At 39.4% G+C, this 24,551-nt stretch overlaps 1 long non-coding RNA gene across 1 annotated transcript in view; it reads left to right on the top strand.

The window, feature by feature from the left end:
- The first annotated feature begins 242 nt into the window (after positions 1-242).
- Positions 243-24,551, top strand: part of LOC104149415 (uncharacterized) — a 36,034-nt gene continuing 11,725 nt past the window's right edge. The window contains exons 1-3 of the long non-coding RNA XR_695329.2: positions 243-365; positions 11,363-11,406; positions 12,047-12,218. This is a non-coding gene — a long non-coding RNA (uncharacterized lncRNA). The remainder of the gene's footprint in view (positions 366-11,362; positions 11,407-12,046; positions 12,219-24,551) is intronic.

Genomic DNA, 24,551 nt, shown 5'->3' with positions numbered 1-24,551 from the left:
ACATATTTAAAATCACAAGATGCATTTGTTCATTTGTTTTCCTTAGATCTCCGGTCTGCTCGCTGTTTCTCAAGAATTTCTCACTTTATGTCTTTTACCTAATGGAGCCCTATCCTTAGGGCAGGGCTGCTCTGCCGGCTGTTTTCATAATAACTAAGTTGCCTGACTGAGTTAGGACTGAGCAAGGAAGAGAGGGAGAGAAAAAACCAGCTGAAGTGGCCAGCTGAAAAAGACAGGAGAAAGCAGCAGAGGAAGATGTTTTTGTAACCGAGCTCTCCCTTGGGGCTACTCACGTAAAAGTGTTTCCTTCAGTTCTGCAAAACGGCGTCTATCTTTTTTGGACTGACGTTTCTGCTGATTTCAAGGTATTTATAGCATGCAGGCACTCTTTTTGATTCATTCTGTATTACTTATTGACACAGTAATGCTGATTTCCTTGGCATTGCCTGTAAAAGCAATCCTTAGGCTTCTTTTTCTGCATTGGGGAGCCCGTTATCAATAACCTCAGCCTCCGAGCAGTCAAGAGGAGCCCCCTTCTAGACAAGCTCTAGAAGATTTTCTAGCTCTAACCACAGAACTAATTTCCATTTATCCTCCTTCTATTTTTAAGTGTTAAGTTTTAAAATGTCAGTCTTTTTTTCTAGATGACAAGGAACAGAAGCTAATCTTTTACTAAATAAAAATCAATCCTTATGTAACAGGACTCCTGTATTATTAGAATAATAAAGCACCTATTGAGTTTCATGAATATCAGTAGCACCATATCCCTAAATTCATGCCCACTCACAGTTTAGGGTAATACTTTTAAGGAACCTAAAGTCTCTAATAGAATGAGTTCTATTTCAGACAACAATTAACAGATCATTTCTGGTTAGGAAAAAATTAGGGACCCACGCATTTGCTAAGGAGGCAGGACCTGAGGGGGCTTTTGGAAATTTCACTTGACAGGTGCATCCAGTTGTAAATATCTAACCACCTTTGAAAAATCTGACCCCATGTCATTTTTAAATGGCACTTTTATGGTTTTCACAACTTATGCTTGGCACCATATATTTTCAGCTTGATCATAACTTTATTCTACTTGGCTCCAAAGATTGCAGGCTAGCCCTCAACTTGGGTAGCAAAATCAATCAATTAGTGACCACTGAGTACCTAGCCTTAAATAGGTTGAAACAAATTTTGAGTGGCTTGTGCCCAGTTTCTAAGCCAGTTTTCCTCTTCATTGTACTATTTTGATATCAAGCTAAGCAAAGAAATGCTAGAGTCTCCAAATTGCCTTTTCACTTTGAGTGTTCAGTCCCCCCTTTTTTTTTTTTTTGGGTTGGCTTATTTGTTTAAAGATTTAAATGCAATTCGCAGCAAATAGTGCATATGCACATACCTAAGATAAGATACAGCTACTGACAGAAGTAGCACAGGTAGTCATAGCAATTTTACCTATTCAAATGTCTGTTAATTGGTCTTTCAAGGAAAGGCCATGAGAATTTCTAGCTCTTCCCTTAAGGCTTTATTGACATCACATCTATCTTGAGTGAATTTTTCCATACACTATTTTATCCTCAAAAAAATCTCAGGATAACCACTTTAGACTGTAGAGTAATTATTCAAAATATTGCTTTTATTTTACTTGGATTAGTGGTAAAGTCATATTTGCTGATTTGAAGTGCATTTAAAAGAAGATCTTTGAAACCAATTGTTTTTTGCCTGTAGGATCTGCATTAGTTAAATTTCATTTGCTCTCTGGGAAACCTGACAAATTCTCTCATTATATTTTTAACATCCCTTCACTCAAATTAAAATATAGTCCATTATATCTTCAGTACAGTAGAAATCCTCTAAGACTTGCACAAGTTTTAATTGAACCATTTTAGTAATATATCTAATGCCAGAAGAAATTTGTTTAAAGCAACAGACACTTTCTCAGCAGCAAAAATAACTGCTGAAAATATAAATTCTTGACTGTCCAATAGGGTCACTTTAAAAAGAGCTGCCTTCCGGGAGGTGGTTACTTCTGGATTTCTGAAAATTGTCTCCAAGGTATCTCAAGCTTAGGTCACAAATCTGGAAGCATCTGAACTGATTAGCAAGCGGTGACTATTAAAACTGCAACGTTTAAGTGACGTGTTTGAGCTCACATCCTAAATACACTGCAACAAAATCTGAAGCACCTAAAGAACGTACCGCATTTTCCTCTATGGTTCACTTCTTCCCACTTTCAGATGTTGATGGGTGCCTGTCATAGCTAGTCAGAAGAATTTGAGACGATCAAAAAAAGGGATGCTATCCTCCCATAATTTCCTCCTCAATTGCACAAAGCTGAAATAAACCCACCTTTTTTATGTCGTTTGAATGTTTTCTGAAATGCTTTAATTAATATATTTATCAGCCATACTATAAGAATCAATATGAAATGATAAATATTTCATCTACCCAAACCAGGCTTTCTGAAAACACTTTTTCCTTTAATTGATTCCTTAATGTTTTAGGAATATTTGTCAGGTTTGTAGCAAATGCTCATTTCAGATGAAATAATTGAAGAAAAAAATCATTTTTAGGCAACTGGCATATTTCCTGTGGGAAGGAAACAAGCACTCCAAGGAGTATTTTAGTTTCAAAGAATGCAATCGTCATTTCTTTAATACCATACATGAGATAATATTCATATATTCTGTCTTCATTTAAAAAAAATGCAGAGCAAAACAAAAATATCAAACATGCCCAGTACTACTGGACCTAACATAAGAAGAGAAATAACTTTTTGCCTTTTAGAGTCTTTCTCCGCAACCTCAAAAATACCGAGGATAAATAAAAATTTCTTTAAATGGAGGATCCCTTCTGGCAAATGTCGTATAAGGAAAAAACGGCCAAGTTTCCCAAGAGCTTTTATGAGCACAGCTGAGGAGCACCCAGCAGAGCAAACACGTGCATAGGAAAACCTGCTTTAAAATTCACCTATGCTTAATGCACACGTTGTTATAGCCTTTTTATAATCAGTGCTATCCACGTATCTTCAGCTTCCTCATGTCCTTCAAGGAACTCCTCAACTTTTTGACTTTAGTTTTTTTATTTATGACTTTTGTTCTACCCTTTTTTCCTACTCTCCTGTTCTCCCTGCTAACTAACCTCCAGGTATTTATACTTACTGCACTGTGAAATGAGGCAGTCCTGTTTCCAAGAACTGGGACACAGTGCGCTGGAACCACTATAAACAGTTCCTGAGCTGCAAAATGCTGAGCATTTACACACCTGCCTTCCAGGATGAACTCCATAGGGTGTGCTCTACATGGTATGTTGAGAGAGGCATGCATCTGCAAACAGCACTCGTTAGGATGACCTACCTAAGCAAGGCAGGAGAAAAATCTGAAGAGAGGGTAGTAACTTAAAGCCTTCAGCCTTGCTGCTTTCTAGATCTTCAGCAGCTGACTCTGGCCTGCAGGAAAGAATCCGTTTGGAATTTCCATTTCACAGGTGAGATCCATCTCACCTAACTTTAGACACATGAGAGTGATTTATCAAAATGTGTTAGTCACTCAGGGTCCCTAATCACAAATAAAGAAAAAAAAGGCAATTCCAAAGGCAATTTAGACAAGTGCTTGGAATAGCTGGAATGAATCACACTCTGGAAGTGCCTGTTTCTCCCCGTTCACAAGAGGAGGAGGCTGAATGACTGCTTTCAAGAGTCTCCATGCGAGCTAGTCACCCTTAACTCCCATAATAGACAATGGAGAAAAATAGACACTTTTCAAATGCAATTTATCTAAGCAAAAGTACACAGATGATTCATACCCTATGTGGGCCTATTTTTTGCCTTTGACTAAAAAGGAGCCTGGGGAGACGAGCTCAGACAAAGGTTCCTCAGCTGTAGGCATTTCATTCGTTTAATGAATCCCACGAGGATTCTTCCAAGAATCGGGCCCCCAGTTATTTTCTACATGATCACACAGGAAGCTTGTTCTTCAGCTAAATACGATATCCAGGTTTCCTGCATCCTAGAATAGTGTCTTGACACATTAAACATCCTTCTGTCTTCACTTTGCCTTGCTTTTCCTCAAGTCCTGCTGCTGCCAGCCAGCAGCGCTCTCTCGTTTCCACCCGTGTGAATCGTGCATGGTGAGCAGTTATACCGATTTCCTCCTCTACCCAACCATATTTCACATCCTGTCCCTAGTCTCCCTCACCCCCATTGCTCAACCCCTCTGTATCTTACTGTTTTAAAATAACCCAGGTCCTCTGGTCTATCTCATTTCCAGCTTTTGCTCTGTTTCCAGCAATTCTTCCTCCATATTTTTCTCCTACTACCCTCTTGCATCAATCATCATTAAGTCTCTGTGCTTCAGATTCCACGATCTGAAAATATAACGTGGATACAAGGAGATAGGGATTAACCTTATTTCCATACAGCATGCATCTCACAAATCTTCCAAAAAAGAGCTTGTCTCTATCTCTGACTGTGCAACACCCACACCATGGTTTCATTTAGGATAGGGATAGGATAGTAGAACTACTGAAACGTATCTCAAAGTTTATGATACAAGTAAACTCAAATAAATGTGTAAAACCTACATTTGCTGAAAACTGGCGTACCTCCTCCAAAGAGGAAAGATCATAGTTGGTTTAGCCAGATGAAAATTCAAGCATAAGCATCTCAGATAGAAATAAAAATGTCCTGAAACAGTCAAACTGTGACAGACATTTATTTCCTCTATTACGTACAGAATAATTTGTAGTTCTATATTTTCACTCATAGGTGGCGATAGAAAATTGATACATTATTTACCATGCTTTAGCTTAAAGATGCTCCACAGAGACTGGAGAAAGCATAATGAACCTTTCCAGACATTTAAAGTGATGGATTTTTCTTGTTTTGTGCACCAGGGCATTTGTAGAAGGTCATTTTAGATTGTGTCCGCACATCAAACATATCTGTGTGTACATCTCCTGGCAAATATGTAGAAAGAACATAGCCTTTAATCTATCTTTTCTCTTTCTTTCTCTTCTTCTCTCTTTTTTTCTTTCTGTATATCTGTCTGTCTCTGTCTTCCTTCCTTCCTATCTTTCCTTCATTCTTTTTTCTTTCCTTCTTTCCTTCTCTCTTTCTCTTCCTTCCTTCTCTCTCTCTTACTTTCTCTCACTTTCTTTCTCACTTTTTTGATTTGGTTTCCTCTCTCTATCTCTTTTTCTTTTCATTTCTTTCTTTTTTTCTTTTGTTCTCTTTCTCTCCTTCTCCGCCTGCCTGCCTCCCTCCTTCCTTCCATTCCTCCTTTTCTTTCTTCCTTCCATCCCTCCTTCCCCCTTGTAAAAAAGTCAGGAGTGCTAATTTAACAGTTTTATCCCTCTTGACTTTTTAGGAAATGGAACTAACCGAGCTCCTTGGCTGTATCGCTGTGTGTGCCTGCGCGCGGATGCTAATACCTTTTCTAATACTCCCTCTCCCATATGCATCAAAAGACACAAATGGTAGTTCCCAGCAACAATCCCAATATGTTCACTTTTCCTATTCACAGCAGTCAGAATGATGTAATAAAAAATAAGCTGCACTTTATGATAAATGCCTCGGGGTAAATGTAGCTCACATATGCCATTACGGTATCTCTTTGTTTTGTTCCTCAAAATATAAATGCTTTCATCTTGAAGTGCCTTCATATTAGCTCCAGCTCAGAAAAGAAATGGTAAAAATAATTCCACAAGAAAGACTCCTATAGCTTTGCCTGCTTTACTTAACAAGTGATCATATCGGAGTGCATTCCCTCTGCTTAGATCAGAGCATTTCACTTAGGCTAGAAATCAGAAGCATATGGTCAATGGACTACTTGGCCGTGACTGAAATACTGAGGTCAACTTGCCCTCTGAAACACTCATCTGACCCACTGGGAAAAATCTGTCTATACCACACCAAGGAAATTAGAAGGATTTCTCATTAAATACATGCAGTCATCAGTTCAGAGTGTTATTGGCGTGGTTAGCATAGACGTAAATGCACACGTTCATCCTACCTATCTTTTGTTATTTAACTGAGGTATGTAAGTTAGGGCAATAATTGCATCAGTCTCCTTCTGCAGACAATGGGTAGAGATAGGTATTTTAGGAGAGCAAGTTTGATCTGAGGTGGGCTAACTCAAGTTTTCAGCTGACCCAGCAGTTAGTTTTGGCTAAATATAGGGAACATACATCAAGGATTTACATTCCACAAACATAGTCTTGTAATAGGCAAAGCTTCTTTCAGCTACTTGAACTATCCTAGTTCCTACATTAATTTAAAGATAGGAACTTCATGTTGGTAAACCTGAAAAAAATCTGACAGACAAGTTACTCTGGCATCATATTTCCTATTGTGAACAATACAGAAAGCTCCATAATGAGCAGGGCCTAATAGACTCAGTCAAAACGATGAAGAAAATTATCTTCCCGACTTTAGCTGGCATCAAAGATTGAGCTGACCCAATTATTTTTGCCCTCAGTAAAACTGTTGGGCGGAAAGCTTTGTTTTGTTTTCGTTTCTTTCTTCCTGTAAAATATTGTGCAATGCCATTTCCAAATTGTGACCAAGATGACAAGAAAATTTTCCTACAGTGAACTTTGCTCTCCAGCATCTCTGGGAAACAAACAATTCCAGACGACAGTAAGGGAGTTATCTCAGCCCTCTGCGGCCGTCGCTTGCCCAGTCCAGCTGTTCCTTGGTCCTCAACTAGTTGTCAGACCAATTTTAGGACAGTTTAGTAAGTTTGGGACTGTTTTGATTTGTGCTGCGATCACGTGTTGCAAGAGCTCATGGGAAGATTATTTGCATGCATCTTGGTGCAAAGAGTACCAGTTCCAAGATAAAATAAAACATTTCTGGAGAAGCAGACAATACACAAATGCCTCCATACAGCAAAATGTGCATAAACTGTGCTCTCACTGGAGCTCATCAGCACAGTCCAGCTGGTTTTTGTTTACAGTGAGGGCAATGTTTTCTCTTACTGGAATAAGTACGGCCAGTCTTTTGCAACAAACACGAGAATTCTCAAGAGCTCTTTCAACAAATATTTAGAAGGTTATGGCGTGATAAAGGGTAAAGCTAGCACTAAGCTATGAATCTGAGGTTGAATTTCAGCTCCTCTGTTAAGAGCCAGGCTGATATTTTGATTTCTGCTTTTGGTGCATCTCTAGCAAATGCTGTGCTGTTCTGCAGATCGAGCTGTGAACACAATTAGCAATATTTTTTGCTCAGCTATCATATTCATCTTTCAAACTTATGAAAGGACAAATAATGAAAGTCTTAAGTGAACTCGTTATTCACTTATTAATAGTAATGTATTTTTTAATAAATAATTTTTATCTGTATTTTATCAAAACAGGGAATGGGGAATATTAATACTATATACCTGATCTATAATTTGAGCCATACTACTTACTCATTAGAACAAGAAGAGAAAAATAATTGAAAAGGGGAGGAGGACAAAGACAGAGAAAGTGAAAAGGCCAGTATAGAAATTGCGAAATTTTAATTACAATTTTCTTCTTTTTCCCCCTCAATGCTTTGTTCTTTTCCTTTTTCTCTTTCCTCATTTTGCTTCCTTACTATCCGGGAGAATGTGGATAGGGAAAAACAAATGTTTTCGTTTTTTCTGAAAGTAGTATCGTCTTTTCATAAATACAGAAGAAAAATAATATTTTTTAAAGAACAATAAAAATAAATTATTCTCAACAAAATGTAAATTCACAAAAAAAAAAAAGCCCACTTAATTGAAACATTTCAGCCAGCTTTCACATTTGTGGGCTTTGAATAGTGGAATATCTGAGTAAAACAAACATATAAGGGCTATGAAGATGCACAGATTTAAATTTATATTCATATATAAATTGTATATATATATAGTATTGGGGGAATTGTATATATATCTAGTATTTGGGGGAATAATTTGGTGACTTTTAAACTTTTTAATTAGTTCTGATTACTGCTGTTTGTCAAAATGATATTTTTGTACATCTCTGTACATCTTCACCACAGTATTTGTTAAAGAGATAATGTTAAAGAAACAGGATAAAGCATCCCCTTTCAGGGCTGTAGGAGTTCCTACGGAGGTGAGGGTAGCATCTTTCATAGGCTTCTTTGTTATTATGTGAAACTGTCTTGTTTCCGAGAACATCAGTCCTTCTTCTGAGATTAATGGGGCCCGGATAACATTCATCAGCAGCTGCAATCAGGAAGGTTCAGATCACAATATTGTCAAGTCTGAAGATTTCATCCTGACCATTACGTTATTTGTTCTTTTTTCTGAAAGCTCCTGCTTCTCAATTTTCATTCAAAAGCAACTAAGCTTCTTGGTCCTCCAGGATAAAGAGAAAATTTGGAAAATGTGAGTTTCTAGAGTCTCAAAAGGTCAAAGGTCAAGTTAGAAGGTTACAACCTTTCAGTAACACCCTGTACACCCACGTTTTTGATCTTTGAGGAATCTCTGAATTACTGGCTTAACAATACTGAACCTGTGAACTTCTTTCAGTTGTGAACAGATATTCAAACAGGTTAAGCTATTAATATCAGTGAGTCTAACATTCATTTGAAAGAAAACCCTCTAATGCAACTTTGATAATGTATATAATTTTTTGTTAAGATAAGAGGGGAAAGATAAAGAGCTGTTCCATGGATGTATTTATCTCACGTTCAATTAGAACATGTCCTTTCAAGGAAAGATTTTCTTCTCTGTACTGTAAAATAGGCCCGGATTCATCATTTTGAAAGAAGCCTTTTGGGATTCGTCCTATCTTCATTTTAACCCTGTAAAGTTTGTATTTCTTCCTTGACTTTCAAAAGATTGAATCCATATGTTCCAAAGTGTGTATACTTTAAGATACAGACTGTCAAAAAAAGAGGGGAAAATCCATGAAAACAATCTATGTAAATGTACAAATGTATGGGAAGCTTCCTAGCTATTTGGGAAAATGGATCATTAAATGACAACCAATTTGAACGGGTACGGAGTTTCTAAAGTGTCAACTCATAATGAAGTTAATTAGATATATGTGCCTCAACATTTTTGTGAATTGAACCCTTAGCAGCTTTTGGGGGATTTTAAGATCTGAGCCAGAATTTAGTATTTAATTTAATTTGATTGAAGTCAATGGAAAAACTCTGAGGGCCTTTTAAGCCAGGCGTGGGTACCTTTCCCTTGCTCTGAGTGAAATAGATTTCTCAAGCAACTAGTAAGCACCCCACATACGAGCACACTCTGTAATTGTGACCATGAGTCATATAAAATGAAATCTCAAGCTGTGTCTGGTCCATAAGATATAGATTCCCTGCTTCTGCTTTAGGAATTGATCAATGACAGAGTGAATTTATCGTGGAGCATTAAAAGAAGGTCTCTTACCATGGGTGGCTGAAATTAGACAGCTATCTCAAGGTCTCCATCTCCCTTTCCCCTTGGTACCACATTTACTGAAACAACAAGCTCTTCAGGGTAGAGGCTTCACCTTTTCAGACGTGTTGGCCTTTCCAAATTGAGTGTAAATGTGCAAATTTTTGAAGTGATAAAGCGCCTGCAATAACTATTAAAGTCAAAGGAATCTGGAGGAGCTCAGCATTTGTTTTAAATCTTCACTTGTGTTTAGGTTTCTCAGAATCAGGTGCAGTCTGAGGAACCCAAAGGGAGAATTTCAAAAGCACCTTTATTATAGTTAGGAGCACAACACCACCTCAGAAGTCAGTAGAATCTCTGCTTCTAAATTCCTGGGTGGTCTATAAAAAAAGAGAAAAAAAAGGAAAAAGAAAGAGAGAGAGAGAGAGAGAGAAGGCTGGGTTTCAAACATTTTGCCTTCAGAAATGCTGAAGGATATCACACTTTGATTTACTTACACTCAGTCAAAGAAAGGTGTTGATTAGCCCCAGAAAACATAGAGAAAAATGAAGGAGGGTCCTAAAAGGAATATGGTAAAGCCACAGAGGTAAAGACAGCTTTCAGGGCTTCGGTAACCACAGTCGATATATCTTGCTGCTAAGGGGCAGAAGAGTGAAGCAAGCTTAAAATGTAGGTGGGATAAGGAAAATAGAAAACTGAGCTGCTCACAAAAGGTGTTCCAATGACAGCTGAATGAATGCAAATGTCAACATCATATCTGAATTGCAGCAGAAACTTCTCCTGATCATGCTCAGTGCAGTCCCCAGCTCTGCATACATCTAGTTGGAAGCCAGTAGTTTAAGTATATCACCGTTGATTTATACCAGATATGGTCAATTACTGATGCTAAAGCCTTATTCACAGTTTAGCCCACAGCAAAATGTTAGAATTCATGCCCCCAGCATCACTGCAGTCAGGGCGGTCTTGGGTTGCTGTTATGTCAACATGATGAAAGTGTTGCAGATTTGCCTTTAGTACTGCTAAGTTACTCTAAAAAGCAGAGGATTTAACAAGAATGTAGAATTGCAACTCAGTGAGAAAGCATAGCATTTCCTTAAAAAAAAAAAAATCAACAATTTAATTTTTCCGAGCTCTGGAGCCTGGACAAGCTTAATTAAAATCAATAGAACATACTTTTTTATAAAATCTGCTTGTATAAAATAAAGCATCTTATAAAAGATGCTTGTTGTTAAGTAAAGAAAATTGTAAGGCGGCAAAAATTATGACAATAGTCTGAAAAATAAAGCTCTGTAGGTGGAACTAGAGGTACATAACTGAATAACTTGCTGCTGTGAGAAACGGGGTTAGGTACGGGATGGTAGCGGGGAGGAGCGTCAAAGACACAGTGGAAGGATAATGCCGGAAGTCAATGCAAAGTAATACCAGGAGATAATAGCTGCAGCCCATATTGTTCAAAGAGAAGGGAGTTAGGCATAGATATACTGTTGAAATTAAATTTCAGCTGAGTCTATCTTCTTTTCATTAGGGCTCTGATAGTTATTGCTTTTTCTGTTTACCCCTTTTTAGAAAAAATGCAATGTTTGACTTGATCGGAACTGAGATAATTTTTTTTTTGCTTTCTTGTTTAAAGTCAAACAAAAGGCTTGCCTTGTCTAGAAACACAATGTTTTCTTTTCAAATGAAGGCTTGAATCAGAAAAGGGAGAGTAGCTGAGTCCCTTCTTTCACTGATGTGCTCAGAGGTTAGATATTTTGGTTCACTTTCCCTCCTCATTGATCTGAATCAGCCTGTCCCTCCACTTAGGAAAATAGCTTGTCCGTTCAGTACAGCGTGCTGAAGTCACCTGCTCTCCATTCCTTTGTTGGTTTGAGCCGCTTGTAAAAATGACATTTTCAACGGACTCCAGGAAAAACTAGCAAACAAACGCACCTCCGTCATGCTGATGTCTGGGCTTCCCATGAGGAAGTCACATATATGTGTCACAGTTCCCATCCTAATTCATGTTTAATTACTTTAAATTACAGAGCAGAACAGTGTCCGCACTGAAATAACAGACTCCTTGGACAAGGTAAGTGGCCAAACCAAGAAATGCAATTCATCTGAGTAGGCCGATTACTGAGTCACAGATCCTTTGGATCAGGGTCATCAAGACAAGATGAGAGTGCATATTGCACTTTTTTAAGAAAACAGATGTTTCAGAGATGAGGAGAGCACAGAACTGGGAATCAAGGCTCAGCAGCAAGAAAAGGAAGAGAAGACGGTCTTAGCTACCGTGTAGCAAAAGTAGAGATCTACTGAGGTGTGAGCGTTGGGGTGGGGAACCCAGCTGGATGAACAAGCTCTGCAGGACTGCCCCAGGGTTTCCCCAGGCCACTCACAGAACAGGTGGACTAAGCCCTGGGCAGCCAGTTAATGTTTACTTTCAGCGCAAGACCATTACACCGCTAGAGAGGAGACAAGGAGGCATTGTTCTGATGTGGGAAGAGCTGGACCAGCGAGGTGCAGAGGTTGGATGATTTTTTCAAGAGAAACTTAGCAACAAAGGAGTTGGGAACCAGTTGACTTGGATTATGAAATAAAGCGTTGAGTCGGGAAGGAAGGACAGAGAAGTGAGGCAATAGTCTTAATTACCGGCGAGACTGAATTTACTGTTAACAGATATACTATAGACGTCATATACATCGTAACTCTGATTTCAAAATTCACAGATTGTTCGTTGCTGCATGTTGACTCTGCAGCGTTGAAACCCAGGACACATGAAATCTGAATCCAGCAGGTCTAGGAATTGAGAAGGCTTTCAAAGATGCATGCCTCTCCTTTTTGCAAGGGGAAAAACTGTCATCCTCTCCGAAAACATCAAATGAGAGAAGAGTGCCTAAGGTAAGACAATCTTATTCAGATTAATTCATCTCCTCGTAGATAATGGAGCTAAAGTTAGCTTGAATTTTACATTGTTTCAGAGATCACCATAGACTTGCAGATCTATAAAACTACTTTTTATTGCCAAGCTCATCTTGAGATACTTCAGATGGGTTACTCTGAGAAATTTCAATACCTATATTGACATGACCAAACACAAAAGTCCCAGAACAGTTTACCTGCAAGTGTCTACACATCTGCTAAGAGTCTAAGCTCCTGAAACAGTAAAAGGAGATATAATTAAGGCAGTCAGTGGATTCTAGAACTCAGTTAATTTGCCTAAACAAACAAATATTTTGCCATTTGATGATCCCTAGGGTATTCCGCTTGGCTCATAGTTGCTGTTGCAAAAGGACTTGAATCTCCTGCAGGATCTGTGCCACGCCTATCTGGTCTATGCAAATGTCTCAAATGTTTTAAGATGTCTCCCTCTCTGAGATTACATCTGTATTTCTCAAATTCTCAGCTCACCCTAAAGAAGTTATCTAGGGCAGCATCCAGTTGCCCTATGTCATTTTAGATTCTGAGGAATGTCTCGCTTGGTTTCTGGCCGCTTCTTCACAAGGGTGTTGTCTCCCCAAAATCCTATGTCACACATGCCAGTCCTGTTCAAATACCTAAGGCATTTCAAAATGACCTAGATATTTTAACATCAGAAAATTTAAACAGTTGGATTCTACACTGAATGGTTGGTGAGCTAAATAGCTTTCTGGATACAAAGTCTGTTGATTGTACATATCAGGAAGTTATACATTTAGATCACATGTAGACACCCAAATTTAGATATTTTAATCTTAATTGGGATCCCACCCTGGGAGTCACTGATGAATCATTAGCATTGTATATGTAAACTTTAGCATGCTGACTACCAGAAAAAATCCTTTTCATTCCCTTTTCCGGCAAAGATCATGTTTCTGACAAATTGATCTCTGCGAAGAATGCAGATTTTGAAGCATAAAGGCTAAAAAAAAAAAAGGTTCATACAGCACATCATGAATTTCTTAGCAACAGTAGTGGACATATATTGCAGGTCAAGGGAATCTTGTAGCCAAAGTTCCTCTGAAGCAGCCCATTGCATTCCTGGCGATGGATGGCAAACCGGTCTATGTTAGGAAACTGTTTATCAGTCCTACTTGTTTGCACCTTGTCTTAGAGCAAAGCACCCTAATCAAAAATGTGCATTTTTTTCTGGAATGCCAAATTGCATAAGTTTGCTCTATAACCATCTGCCAATGCAAAGCTCCTTTGCCTCTGGCAATACCCATTGCATTATCTAGACACTTTCAATGAGTACCCAACACATCGTTCACAGATGGACACTTTCCCTCTTCTTTCAAATATACTTAGCAGATACTGAAGAAATGAATCCTGGATCTATCACTAGTTCTTTCTAGCTACACGTCGGTGTCAAATGTCCATTACAGATGAAGCTGTCAAACAATCTAGCTGAAGTCAACTATTAACTTGTAAATCAAAGCCAATGTTTTGGGTTCAGGTCAGGGCATGGAGCTGGAAGCATTCGCTAGCACTGATGTATTTGTCCCCGTGTCAGAGGTCAGAAAGTAAACACCTATACTCATCTACTGAACCATTTGGAAATGTTGACCCTGAGACACTACTACCCCATATGAGAAATTAGGGTCAACAACTTTACTTTTCCGGCACAATGACATTCCTTACAGTCTATCTAAAATTAGATTCAGCAAAAGACACTACTGTTCTGGGGGCTACTCTTAATCTATAGAATGAACTTGTTCATAGACCATCACAAGCAACTTTGCAAATACTCAGCGAACAAGATACCTTTCTTTAACAGTACCTTTTGGAAAACAAGAATTTAATAGCAGAAACAAAACTGAAACTCTACAAAAACAAAATACTTCCCTGTACATTCTTTTTCTTCTCTGTAGGAGATGAGAAGACAAAAACATCCTGACCATGAAAAGAAATCAGATAAAGACCTCGATAGAATAGAATAGAATCTATTTGGACTTGGATTGATATAGGAATGAGAGTCTGAATTTGAGGGATAGCTGTGGTCTTGGAACAAATTATGAAAGAGGACATTATTGGAAGAAGGACGCAAGTAGCTTTCAAAGAGAGCTTTGTAATATTTGGAAGAATAAAAGAATCATTCGATACTTAACCAAAATGAATTGAGCTTCCCATCCTTTTGAGGTTTGTCTGTCTCTAGCCTTAGTTACTGTGAAATTCCTTGACAACAGTAATAAAGCATTTACACTGAGAGTCTTGACTTGTGCCCACCTGGAACATTCTTCTTCTATTGACTTAGAAAGCTTTGGGGGCAAAAATTGTGTGAAGCAATGAGCCTATTCAAATTTAGACAAAGGGATAAAGCATACAATACTAGAGACATATTTTCCCTTTGCCTATAAAATGTTTCAAGTGAAAACTGCTTCTTTCAACACTGCAGACCTTGTGGGAAATGACCTGTACACTGGATAAGTTGACAGGCACAGTAGGGGATTTCATTACACCTCAGAATTTGACTGGCACAACCAGCTCTCTCTGGCTCTCTGTAACCCCTGGCAAGTGCTCGGAATTGAATCTGTAAATGTTAATCAATATTTCAGGCCTATTAAATAAAGAAAGGCATTGTGGAAATCAAAGCACTAACAGCTAGCATGGTGCTATACAATGACTTCCAGGCCATCAAAAACCTTGTAGGGAGCAAAAGAGCAAATATTTTAATAAAACAATTACCTCCACAGTTTCAAACCTGCAGAAGAATGTTACATCTCCAGCGCTCTCACGCTAACTTAATTTTCATTTCAAACAGGTCAGTGAACAGGAGCAATTCAATACAGATATTCAATGAGTCATTAAAAAGCTATCCTAAATCTTTGGGAAAGGAGAAGACCATCATGTGTTTAAAACATCTGCAAATACGTCACTTTCTTCTCAAAGACGAAATGGGCCAGAACTACACCCAACACCTAAGGGAGTTTCACCACTGATTTCAGCTGATACAGGCACTGAGTGAGATTCACGGGTAGGGTTAGCATAGCTTTAGATATCCACAGCATAAGCAGCTGTGGTTGAGCTGGTGGCTTGAGGCTCACTTTGCAGAGAAATGAGAACTTTTAGGGTGCAATTTGTTTTGTGCTAAAGCCAATGGCTAGAATAAGTCAAATGAATTGCACCTTAATGGCTCCTGGTCTCTGAAGTGATGACAAAGAGAGCCACAGGTAGCCAAAGCAAGTGAGCAACAGATATGTAAAGTTAGGTGACGTGAGTCACTGTGTACCTATCTGTCTAGTGGTGCATAGACGTAAATCAGGCTGCAAAAGGCAAGTGTCCCTGTGCTGTCCCCTGGCTAGTGTGAAAAAGGGTAACACTGGAATTTACTACTTTAGCATAAAAGTTAGAGGCTTTTGACTCTATTAGAAAAGGCTCTGGGTTTAAACTAGAACTACACAAAGCATAAAGCAAAAATGTTAAATATTTAAACAATTTTAAAGTATTTCCCTATGATGAAGTTTGAAATGGATCTATATCAAAAACCCACTAAATGGAAAAAAAAAAAGATTTTTAATTCTTCCTCAATAAAAAACAAAACAAAAATCCAAGTGTCCAGCCACAAGGTAGCAACTTGCTGCAGTATGAAGTAGCAACCCTTGGATCCTTTACATTCCCAGTAGATGTGGGAGCTAGATGCAGCTATAGCTGAGACAAGATACTGTTCGTTGTACTCTGCCTCTGAGAAAAGAAACAGTCTCCAATTTGCTCCAGAATTTAGGGAGAACCAGGAACTGTGACCAAATACTAAGGCAAGTTATAGGTAATAGCAAGTGTTCGATGTGCTGCGGAGCAAACTGTCTCTGGCAATAGTAAATTTTCATTTTTCTGCAAGGTCACCACTGAGAAAAGTTGAGAACAAGTGGAGAAAATTTGATATTCTGTCAAAATTGCTCTAAAAAATTGATACTGCTGGAAATTTTTAGAAGGTGATGTGGTTGCTGCGTACATCCCATTATGAGCAGAAGACAAGAGAAAGCTAACATGTCTTTGCTGCTATTATTTTGAAAGGGAATATGCTAAAAAGGAAGAATGCTGTTCTTATGTTTTGATGCAATGAGAAAAGCAGAGCCATTGGTGACTGCTGGACATCTTGTGTACCTGCTGGATACCTCTGCCATGCTGTCTCTGGTAACAGTTTCATCGTAAACTTGTTAAGAATTTCCTTGGTTGACTACCCAGAGCAGCATGAGAAAGTGCTAAAAATCCTCTTATGTCCTACTTATCCAAGAAAAAATTTCTAAAGTTGAATTTTATGGTAGATCTTGTTCCGTTCCTGGGAATGGCCCTAGTGAAAGCAGTTATTGTGTTCAGTGAGTTTTGGGGCATTTCTTGAAGGTGGAAAGAAATGTCAAGGTTTGCTCAAAAGGTCTGCAAAACTCAAGTAGTGATTTTTTGAAGGCAAGAGAGTTTCTGTCTGTCTATTTGCCTCTGAAATGTTGCATGTGCCTGAGGCTTTGAGCCATCTTACACCTTAGAGAAGCTGATTCTCCAGGAAGTATAGCCAAGGCCTTTGGCGAATGTGAGAGGGTCATTCACAGTTGCTGGTCACAACCAGTGGTCAGGAATGTAGCTCATAGGACATTGCACTGGTCATCTAATCCACTAGCTCCTCCAAACATGCTGTTTACCCCAGGCCCTGGGATGTTATGGCCATGCTAATCCGTCCTTGAAGGAATGTGAAGCTGTGGAAAGCCACAGACACTGACAGAATGGGAGATCCATACTGGAGATCTCTACAGGGGCTGTGGTCGCATTCATAGGAGCCCTGCAAACCTCCTGCCTCTGAGCCTACGCACAGCCAAAGGGTCAGAGAGAGATAGATGACATACTCTTCCCTGTCACTGTCCTCAGCCTCTGACACTCTTAGGGAAACATAAATCCTAATCATTTTCTTTCATTTCATTCTCATATTCTCTCTCCCTTGTTAAATAAAACACCTGTTATTTACAGTTCTCATCAGCCTGCTCCCAATCTAATGAGACTGCAGAAAGTTTGCTTGCAAACTCCCACTCCTTCTGTCAGCTTGATTGTCTGGGGATGCCTTGTGAAGCTATTCATGCTCTATCACCGCCTCCTGCTTCTTCACTTTCTTTCCCCTCTCCTTAGCTGAGGCATGTGCTTGCCTGTCATCTTCCCTCAAGTCATTCCTGCTGGGCTGTGTAAGATACAAAAACCTACAGAGGTACATTTAATTTACTAGTGTTATAACACAGACCTTCCCCCATCATGTTTCAACTATCCCCCTGTAATTTGAGGATGTCTCATACTCTCTCAGTGACAGAGCAAGTTCTCCTACGGTGCTCTGGTTTTCGTTTGTCCCTGGGTCCGGATGAAAGGCAGGAGGGCTGGAAAAGGTAGCTTTAATCTCCAGTAAACATAAAAAGAGTTAAGGGCTGTAAAATCAGAGCAGATCGTGCAGCCTAGAGCATTAACAGAATATGTCTTCAAGAGGACAGAGACGTTGATGATGCCTTCTGTGAAGGCTACATAAAATGTTCTCTAAGGAAACCTATTGAAGAAAGTGCCATGAGGACGCGTACTGAAAAGCTAGCACAACAGACGGTAGCCGAGGCTGGATTTAATATACAGACTGTACTGTAAAAAAGTCATGACTCTGGACTCCAACTTAGGAACCTGGTGAAGATGTCAGTGATTATCAAAACTATTACAGACTGACAGCGTGTGCTTACAAGTCTTGTGCTTACATGCTGTCTATGACGCACATCTCTGTCACAGACATCCCCAAGACCCACAAAATCATCGATCAACTCTTGAGTACACTGTTTCCTGTAGTCTTTGGGAAGATCTGCACTGTGAGTGGTAACACTACTACAGGCTAGGGATGGCACCAAAGTAGTCATGGCTCTAACGTGCTTGAAGTGAGTGTTTCTTGAGGAGACTGAGTAAGCAGCTGGTAACATTGGTGCTAGTGGAGTAACGCTTCCTCAGCAAGGCTTAAAGAACTAACTATGGCAGCCAGAAGAAATGGGCTGTTGGAAAAATTACTCCCAGGACTGGCGTTACTATTCCAACAAACGCCATTGCAGCACAAAAGACTCAGCTTACTGCACGCTGTTGTAAGGTCCACCTGCAACCTTTCCTAGCTCTGACTGTGCTCAGCTCCTCTTGTCTGCCGTATTCTTGTTTCTACTTCCCTGCCGCTCCATCTCCAGGCCTTATTGCTTGTGCCAAGGTGGTCTGCATCCCAGTGCCTGACCTGGTCTGGGATACTGGCCTCAAACTCACTCTCTGTCTTTATTCCCTCTGCTCCTTTCCTATCGAATGCAAAAGCGTGGTTGTATAAAGCAGGTACTTTTATTTTTTTTTAAATCACTTTCCCCTTAGTTCACAAATCTTTCTTTTGAGCTGTTCGGGGAAGTCTGACACGGTCTGAGTGTTGCTACAGAAGCAGACTTGTCTGGATGAGTGAGACAGAGGTACCTAACCCAGGCAGTATCAGTCGCAAAACAGCCTGGGTAGAGTACCATTTTTCACAGAACATGAGTCTACTGTGCTTGGACAGACGAGAAAATAGAGGCACACATCTGTAGCTACCCAAGAGCTAGCTATCATTTGTTTTTAAGGAAAAACCTTTTTGGTTTTATGGAAAGATAGGCAGGCTTGTGAAATGGATGAGGTGAGCTGTAGTGCATAAGGGCTGTCAAATCTGGTCATATGAACCAGGCCTGGTTGCCCACGTTCCTCCTCGGTTTCAAATGTGCACAATGTTCTTCCTACCTTCACCAGTCCAACTATTGAAAGGGGCACATTATAAAACAGACACTGTCCTCCGTTTCAGGGATGGGTGCAGAACAGGAATGACCTACTGTAAGATTTAAAAAGTGTCTGCAATACTTACCTGGATATCTGTTTTGACAAATGTTTGGCTCTAGATCCTAATTCACTCATATAAATTAGGATAAGACCATGAAGTCAGACTAACATCCGTGTGACCCTGGAAAAAGTTAACCGAGGAACAGGTTTTCTGTGCAGGCTAAGGCTATGCTAAGGAGGCCTGAAAAATGTAAAGTCTAATTTTTGTAGCTTTACAATGTTTATACGATGCAATGTTTAGGCTGAAGAAGGTGTGCTGTTGTGTCCATTCCTGATTTCTTCATAAATTCTGTCATGTTTGATCCTTGTACGAACCTTCTTGCAAAGTAAGCTTTAGCAGCCTAATAAGGTGATTACATAAAATATAAAATTTTCTACTGTCTTCAGAAGGACGGTCTGTAAAAAGGCAGGCTGGAAGGAACGGAGGCAAATTAGGCAGCACAGTAGATGTTTTAGCTAGGAATGCAGATGTATAGGAGCAGAGTGCAAGCCCTGGGATTTCTCTGAGCATTTTGCAAAGCAGAGCTAGTTTCGTATGCCACAGCCTAGTATTCACTGCTCAGATTTGAAATTTTTTCTTGATTTCATCCTGCATTAACATATATGAGCCAAAAGACAGTTCTTTCTGTATTTTATACGTCTAGTACCAAACAGATAGAAAAAAAAACCTCAAAACAATAAAAAAACCCTTCCTAGCTTGTTCTAGCAGTCTGAATCCTAACATTTACTGATCAACTAAATCACATGTTGGTGACCAAAACTTCAGCAGGAAATGAATCAACTAATTGATACTCAAAGTCTCTTCTGTTTCCCGGCTCTCCAAATAACATTTCTGGCAGCTCTGTTCATGACCGTCCCCAGGCCTTTCTCTGTTGCTTGGCTTAATCTTCCACAAACATAGAAATATACTTCATAATAGTTATAGTCATTTAAATCGTAATAGAAGTGGGAACTTAAGGCAGGACCCCAATCCTGTTGATGCACGCTGAAGGGCAATGAGATCTGAAGCAAGTGACAGGTAGCTAACGGTAAGGTATTTCCCCATCCGTACATTTATACAAATATTAGAAAGAATAATAACTGCAGGATACAATGTTATAGCGCCAAAATATCCTTTAAAAAAACCCAGAAATATAAGAGTCAGAATAGTTACATGCACTCCACTTTAACATGTTGAATATTGAGCCTGGGACAAGGGCTATATGGATTAAAGCATATTATTAAAAAGTTATTTCATCATTATGGGCATGAGCTTCCTTCTTTTAGGAAGACAGATTTTTTTTATTATTTTTGCTTCAAAACGCTGCTGAGTGAAACTCATATAATGACACCGACTGTCAAACTTATCACGTCTCAATTATATTAACACCTTCTTTTGAAGTTCCTAACATGTAAAATGCAATTTACTATAAAAGGTTTCAACACCTACTGAAAGGAACTCAAGAGTAGAGAAATGCTGCATTTCAGCATATGCTTTGGAGAGTTCAGGAGGTTTTTCCATTGCTGCTTAAAAATCTTATATGCTGGGGAAATAGGTAGTGTTCTCTTCTGCCATAATCACACACACAAAAAAAAAAAAAGGAAAAAAAATCGCTGTTTATTTGAGAGGCTTACAAATGCCCAAATGTAAAGTGGATGATGATCCTAGAAATCAGCAAAGCGGGTCAGTCAGACAGCAGTAAATCAGCCTTAACTCAAATTTAATACCAAACCTTGGTTATGTGTGGTTCAAATTCAAACTCACCGTATGAACTCTGATTCCTCTCTTCCTTTTGACCCTGCAAAACGGAATGAACTCTGCTGAAATGAAAAGGGAAAACCTCTTTGCACAACTGGCACATGTGAGGGAAAATGCTATGGGGACTTTTTCCCTGAATTTTGAAGCCTAAACTGTTTTATGTCACCTTTTTGCTGGAGCTAACATGTAAGGTCTTGTCAACACATAAAACTGACATTTCAGCTGTCGACTACATCGTTGAACAGTGTAGCTGAAACGATAACACCTCTGTACATGACTTATTGGGATATAACTCATTCATCTCTGGAAAGAAGAAAAAGCCTTATTAATGTTCTCATTTGATACTAATATAACTGATATCAAGCACACGGCCATATCATCATAAACATGGCTTTGTTCCAGATTTACATATTTCAATAAAAAGTCAGACCCCTCTCTGAAATAAACTTCTCAGCATAAAATCCATATTTACAATAGGCCATTAACTATTATTTAGGTCATCGATAGGCAACTTTTCAATATTCTTTTTCGTTAGCTCCATAGCATTTTGCAGGACTAAATTATCCCACACAAATATACTCCTCTTTCTGCAGCTACCCCTCATCTCATAGGCAAAAGCTTTATGCTCTTCCATTTCTAGATTCTTAACCTTACATTTGACAAGGAAGTCTGATTTTCAGGGAGATGGAAACGCTTAGTAGTGTAAAGGCTTCTTTGAGAGTCACTCCACGTTGGACACCCAGAATAACCCGAAGGTATTCATATCCCAGAAACATTTTGGAAATTTTAACTCTAAGCTTTAGGCAACAAATTGCACAAAACTCGTTTCGGAGAAGCTGCTTCCGACAGTTTCTACCTGGAAGTGATGACTCTGCAATTGAAATGGAAGCTCTTTGAAAGCTGTTCTTCCTCGTCTTAGGTACAAATGAACTATTCATTTATGACTGAAGAAGCGTTTTCCTGTTCAGCTATTTTTTTTTTTTTTTATAGTTAAGTTATAAATAACTATTCTAACAAAGCCTTAGGCTTCTGAGCTCCAGATAAGGCTGAATGCACTTTATGAGAAGCAGAACATCTTGGGACGAAACGCCTAAAACGGTAATAACAGAGAGGAGTGGATTATGTAATCCGGACGCAAGTAAGTCTCTCTCCCCCTTCATATCGCTGTCCGTTGGATTCTACATGGAGCACAAAGCACAGCATGCATTCAAAAGAAGCTCTAATGTGTCGTCGTCACCACCTTGTGCTGCATTATTTACTACTGCTATGCAAGATTTCTGTAGGGAAAATTTCACAACTGAGAGAGACCTTGCTTTATTGTAGGGAAAAGTAGTGTGATTTTTGTTTCCAAAGAGCAATGAAACCAAGAGAGTGACATTTTCCCCTCCAATTATGGCCATGAGTTTGGTGCGTTTTTTTCCCTTTCCACTGTTCATCAAATGAGGAGATGAAGATTAAAACTGCTGAACTGATAAAGGCGAAGTCTGCCTTCATGTAAAGCCATGATTTGACTCTCCTAAACAAGCAGTCAGTTCTTCACAAACATAGGGTAACCCTGAGCTCTCAATGTAATTCTGTAGTCCAGGGATATCCACTAATTTGTACTGAAAACAAAAAGCAAAACAAAACAAACCATCCTTAACAGTTGTCACCCATTGTAAATATGTGTTACCCTGGCTTTGAAAAATATCTCTAAATAACAAATTTAGCCCGTGTTTCCAAACATGTGCCTCCAACTTCAACAACTAAATGCGTATTTAGACATCTGAATAAATGATAGTAGTTCTCAGAAGCTGCATGAGTACCTCTGACTGGTAGAAGGAAGCAAAAGACATTATTTACTATTTTCAAAATCAGCAGAAATGGATGCATTCTCTTTTCCTGGGTTTTCACTATGCTTTTGCACATGAAGTTATAGGTATTTACTGAAAAAAAAGTATAATTACAAGAGGTTTTACAGTATGCTGATGGACACATAACTTAGGAAATTCAATAGATACAGACATCCACATGAGTAGACAACGAATAGCAAAGGCAGGAATTACTGCCAGTCCTGGTGGAGTTAGTCTTGTCCTGACCATTTCCAACTTTGTTACTTTTCCCTCTAATCTGCATTCAGCTGGGACATAGATAGCTATTTTCCTACACAGTTGTGCCTGAAGTTCAGCACCCAGGAAAATTTGAACGGAAAATGAATAGTTAATTTAGGGGTATGCAGTCCTGCAAATCATGTAGGATGAACTGTGTTTGTAGGCAGCAAAATCCTAACTTAATTTCATTTAGGGGGACTTGATCTATTCATTATGCAGACATGTGGCAAGTTGTCCCTAAAGAAAGTCAGTTATGCACAAAGATTATGCCTTTGAAGAACGCATGTGTAACAGATTCCTTCAATAATAGGTACAATGGACGTGGCGGTTCCCCAGACTGCTTGAGAAGTGTGGCTAGTTTGTGCATATTCCAGAAAGATGGTCAAAGCAGAGTGAAGTGGTTCAGAAATTCCCTATAAGAGTGGGATGTCCTCAGATGTCTTCCAGACAAAATTTCTAGGAGAAAAGGTTAGACGTGTCCAGGATGTAGCTTTAGGTCACACTAACGCTAATCCTGTCCATCCTTGAGGCTGGCTTTACATCCTCCGCTAAACTCTGTGTTTTCCCAGCTAGTTCCCCAGACCCGAGCTGGCTAGCCTACATAAATCTATTTAGCTATAAATCTATAATCTAGAAATCTGTAATCATAATAGCACTAGCCTATATTACTGTGAAAAACCTGTGATGTACGTGTTTCACAAAGGGACCCAGTCTCTGATGATTTAGTGTCTGGCTTTTCTGTCACCCTGCTGGGATGGTTCACCTGTGTGTAGGGAGGCCCACCAGCGTGTTTTCTAGGCTTTTCACCAGGGAAATAAAAGACAGCATTCTGGCAGCCCATGCACAAAACACTGTGCAGACATTAATTAACAAGCGAGGGATGATGAACAAGTGGTGAAAGTTTCGATGCTGCTGTCTTGCCTTGAAAACCTGAGCAGAGAGGCCCATCCTTCTATGGACCAGCCAACTATAAATGCCAACCAGGAGCAGCCTGACAGCGTTCAGACTCGAAGTCTGCAGTCAAACTGTCAGCGGCATCTAATTAGCGGAGTTCTAGATCAAGAATAAAATGTGTTTGACTCTTTATAAATACGATGTGTAAAAACGTTACATAATGACATGCTGCTGCTCTACATCCCCCTTAATGTTTTGACAAGGGGCGTCAAGTGGTGAAAAATTGCAAAGCGCCGAAGTATTACTGTGACTGCAGGCTAGGGGCTGAATTCTCCATTTCAATTCCTTGCAAGTCGAGATCCAGAAATGGGCCAGGGAGATAAGTGAAGGTTGTTCAGTTTAATGAGCTGTTAGGATCAGTTTTCCTTCCTTCCTTCCTTCCTTCCTTCCTTCTTTCTTTCTTTCTTTCTTTCTTTCTTTCTTTCTATCTATTTTGGCAAGGACTGGAATTTGTATAACGCGTTAGAGAGTTGATTGCTGGAAGAGAAAGTGTGGTGTCCTGACAGAGGGAGCTGAATTCTCTCCACGGAAGATTGAAGTCCCGAGCTGCTTCTGCAGGAGATCCTCTGTGTTTCTAGGCCAGTTGTTGGAAATAAAAATTTCTATGGTTGGCCATTAAATGTGTGTTTCGCATTT

This window comes from Struthio camelus, chromosome 1 (genome assembly GCF_040807025.1).
Source record: "Struthio camelus isolate bStrCam1 chromosome 1, bStrCam1.hap1, whole genome shotgun sequence".
NCBI classification, from domain to species: domain Eukaryota; kingdom Metazoa; phylum Chordata; class Aves; order Struthioniformes; family Struthionidae; genus Struthio; species Struthio camelus.
The sequence above is the reverse complement of the archived record's forward strand: the minus strand, read 5'-3'. Positions and strand labels throughout refer to the sequence as shown.